Source organism: Phyllostomus hastatus, unplaced genomic scaffold (genome assembly GCF_019186645.2).
Source record: "Phyllostomus hastatus isolate PE091 unplaced genomic scaffold, TTU_PhHast_1.1 phas_contig_1, whole genome shotgun sequence".
Taxonomy (NCBI): Eukaryota; Metazoa; Chordata; class Mammalia; order Chiroptera; family Phyllostomidae; genus Phyllostomus; species Phyllostomus hastatus.
The window spans coordinates 48191674-48196254 of record NW_025333498.1 but is presented as its reverse complement, the minus strand read 5'-3'; the positions used below and the strand labels follow the sequence as shown (position 1 = coordinate 48196254).

At 34.1% G+C, this 4581-nt stretch overlaps 1 pseudogene; it reads left to right on the top strand.

The window, feature by feature from the left end:
• The first annotated feature begins 2960 nt into the window (after positions 1-2960).
• Positions 2961-4266, top strand: LOC123825945 (annotated as a pseudogene).
• Positions 4267-4581: the final 315 nt, after the last annotated feature.

Here is a 4581-nt window from a genome sequence, read left to right as displayed (position 1 = left end):
AACTGTACTTTCAAATTGTAGAAAACAAAGACAAGAGGCAATCTTGAAATCACTGGAGGGGAAAACTTACAGGGGTATCCAAACTTTAGGCATCTCTGGACCACACTGGAAAAAGAGTTGTCTTGGGCCACACATTAAATACATTGAAACACATAATATCACACACACACACACACACACACACACACACACACACACACAGTCTTATAATGTTTTGAGGAAATTTATAATTTTGTGTTGGGCTGCATTCATAGACATCCTGAGCCTCATGAAGCCTGTGGGCTGCAGGTTGGACACCCCTGCAGTATAGAGGACCAAGGATAAGGATTATCTTTTTTTTTTTTTCATTAGGAATCACATGAGGAAGTATAGAGTGGACCCAGACAACACTATGGTGATTAACATAGGGAAAGGGGTTGGGGAAAGTAGGGTAAAGGGAGGATAAATGGTGATGGAAGGAGACTTGACATGGGGTGGTAAACACACAATATAATGTACAGATGATGTATTATAGAATTGTACAATGGACACTTATATATTTTATTAACCAAGATCACTCTGATAAATTCAATCAAATTAAAACTTTTTGAAAAAGAAAAAGAACAGAATGGACTAAGATATTCAATGTATTGAAACAATAATGCCATGAACCTAGAATTATATATTCAACAAGACTTATCTTTCAAAAGTGAAAGAGACAAACAAAAGACAAACATAAACTAAGGAAATTTATTCCCAGCAGACTTGCCCTGCAAAAATTGTTTAAAAATATCTTCTAGCATAAGGAAAATAATATAGGTCAGAAACTCAGAACTACACAGATCAAGGAGGAACATCAGTAAAGGAATAAATGAAGGTAAAGTTTTCATTTTTCCCATTCTTAATTTTTTTACAGTTCTATATTCTTTTCTTTTTTTATTGTTGACATTATTACAGATGTATGTCATTCCCTCCACCTAACCCCCACCCAAAAATATAACTTCTTATTTAAAGAAAAATAGTTACCATTTAAATGATTATGCATGTGGATATGGGTATAGAAGAACTGAAATAAGTGGGCAGCAGTGCCACAGGAGCAAGAGAGAGGAGCTGAAAATTCTGTTATATGCACCTCTGCTACTCTGTGGAGGTATAGTCTATTTGAAAGTTGAGTTAGGTTAGTCTAAAATGCATATTCTAAACTCTAGAAAGTAATAAAGAAGTATAATTGATTTGCTAAGAGAGAAAATTAAATCATTTGCTGTTTTTTAATTGGAGAAGGTAGAAAGAGGTGGGTTAAAGAGATGAAGAATAAGTCCAGTGCATAGAAAACAGTTACAGACATGACAAATAGTAATCCAACTTTATGGTAATATTTTTTCACTTCTATATTGGACATTTAAGCCAATTTCTCTTTTTTTTCTTTTGTGATTTTAAGGTTGTAAATCTCCACATGAGGACAACTTTAGCTTCAATATGCACATGAAAATATGATATATTTTTAATATTATTCTGGTCTAAATTAATTTTTAAATTATTGATTTAAATTAAAATGTTTTAATTCAATTTTTGATTCATCAAACATTCATAATACATAAATTTTCTAAATGTATATTTTTATGATAGCTATGCTATTGATGTCTGACTAAAATTGCCCTATGTCTAAAACATGGAAAGTATGATAATTTTTAAAAATTTGCTGTAACTTTTTTTGCCTTAGTATATAATAAATGTACATAAAATTTCTATCCATGTCTACTTAAAAATGTGTATTTTCTAATTGTTAGCTATAGACTTCTACCTATGCCCATTACATCACATAAATATTTACATAATTTTTCCTGCCTGACACTTCTCTGCCTGAGAAGTTTATGAAATAATTCATTTATTAATTATGCCACAAAAGAAATAAAATTTTATTCTGAATTTTTTATGATTACATACTGTTTTTAGTTTGTGGTTTAGATAATTCCAAGCTCTATAAGTCAGTTATACATTCTCACTTCTCATATGTCTTACAGAACCCTCCATGATTTATTTTTCTTGTTGTGATACTTTCTCTAAAAATTCTTTTTAAAAAGTTCCTTATGTGGCAAGCTTTTGAGATCTTAAAAATTATTTTTCTTCAAGACATATGAAGATAGTACCATTGTTTTCTTACATTATGAATTGCTTCGAGGATGCTGATATCAATCGCATCCACAATCTTTTTGGTGTTATTTTATTCCCTTCAATATACTTGATTTTTAGAATTTATTCTATCTTTGCTCCTATTAAATTTCATGATTATGTGTTTATTGTTTATCTTTCCTATATTATCCTATGCATTTATATATTTTTTCTCTATCCTTTTTGTTATTCAGTAAACCCTTCAAATCTTAAGGTTTTTGAAATTTTTAAATCTGGGAAAACTTGGTCATTAGTTCTTCAAATATTTCCTCCTTTATAAATTTTTTTTCCCTTTGGACTGCTAGTGTATGGCTACTGACACATATTTTTAACTTTCATAGCTCTCCACCCTGTGCTCTTATATTTTCTTTTAAAATCCATTTTTTTATGAATTTTAAGATAGATTTTTTAATAAATCTTCCAAATCATTATTTTGTTCACTATTTTATTTAGTTGTACTCAATTTGTTAAACTCATATTGAGTTATTTAATTTTTTAAAATTTATTTTTAATTATAGGTTACTCATATTAATTTTAGGTGTACAGTATAGTGGTTCTGATTCAACATGTATATACAAAGTGATTGAGTGATTTATTTCAATGACCACATTTTCACTCTTAGAATCATTGTGCCACTTAAGGATTTGTATTCAGTAGTATATGATAGGAACCTCATGATAGTGGCTTAACCAAAAAACAATTTCATCACATACAATAGATCTAGAAATAGGTTGTCCAGGGATTGAATGGTGGGTTTATGTTGCTGGCCGTGACTCAGACTCTTCTTTTTTCTACTCAGCTCTTACTGTCACATGATTTTTGTCTTCATTTTTAATCTCAGTATCTTCTCCAGCACTGCATCTCTGTCCCAGACAAAAACAGGAGATGGAAAAAAAAAACCCAAAATCATTATTTTTAAACAGCTTTTAGTAGATGGTTTATTCAATAATATCTGCTTTTCATATAAGACTCTGAGTGTAGTGAAGGCAAAGAAGCAGGCAGAGGTTGGGAAAGACAGATGAAAGAGTAATCATGGAAGAAATAAACAGAAAGGATACAACACCTGGGAGTTGTCCTGGGGAGATCCATAAAGTAGAGCTTATGACACAGAAAGACTCCAGCTCCCTGTCTTCTGACAGCATCAATGGCATAAGAGATAGAAAAGGGAAAGATGTAGAAGATAAGTTCCACCACCATGTGACTGAGGGCACGTAAAGGAAGAAAAGGAAAAGCATGAAGCAGAGGTAGAGGAAGAAGCCAGCCAAGAATTCCAGGTAATAGGGAGGAACCAGTGTCAGAGGCCAGATCAGGCAAACAAGCAGGTGCCAGTGTAGGCACAGTAGAAACAGTGACCCAGGAAAATGCATTTTTCCTCAGAGATATTGGCAGAGAAGACTGCACAAGAAGGCACTGTTAAGTAAGATGTCTTCAGTAGAAGACCCAGAGGAAGAGCAACAAAGTTAACAAAGAGGTGTCACATGTTGATATTGATGTTTTTTTTAAAGATTTTATTTATTTATTTTCAGAGATGGAAGGAAGGGAGATATATATAGAGAGAGAGAAACATCAATGTGCACTTGCTGGGGGTCATGGCCTGCAACCCGGGCATGTACCCTGACTGGGAATCGAACCTGCAGCACTTTGGTTTGCAGCCCGTGCTCAATCCACTAAGCTATGCCAGCCAGGGCTTGACATTGATGTTTTGCCACAAATTGTTGTTCAGAGCCACCTGTGGCAAAAACAGAGATGGTGACAATTTCTGATGCCTCACAAAAGACAGAAACTTCCACTCAGAAAGTCCTTACTGTTGAAACTGAGGCCAAAACCATCCCATATGAATCTCCACAGATTGATTGCAGGGCAGCTGGTGACTCAGGCACATTACTGACTGCAGAACCCATCACATCTGATTCTGTTACAAGAATAAAAATAACACACATCACCTATATTATAAAAGATGGAATATCTAAAACAAGAATTGAGAAACACATTGTGATCACAAGACATGCATACATTGATCATGACTAGGAGCTGGCTCAGACCATTGGGGAGGCCAGAGAGCAGCACACCCCACATGCTGGCTATGAGAATGGTTGGGAAAGGGGATCAGTAAATTAAGAAAATCATTTTCTTTAAGAAACATTTTTATTGTATTTTTTCCATTGCCAGCTAGACCCCTAATGCAACCTCTACCCCCTGCAATCACCACACTGTTGCAGGTCCACAAGTCCTTTTTCCTTTTTTCTCAATCTTTCTCCCTCTAACTCTTCCCCCACCATAGCTGTCATCCTGCTCACTATGGGTTTGTCTCTATTTTGCTTTATAGTTCCATTTGTTTATTAGATTCTACATATGAGTGAGATCATGTGGTATTTGTCGTTTTCTAACTGGTTTATTTCACTTAGCATAATGTTCTCTAGGTCCATCCATGCT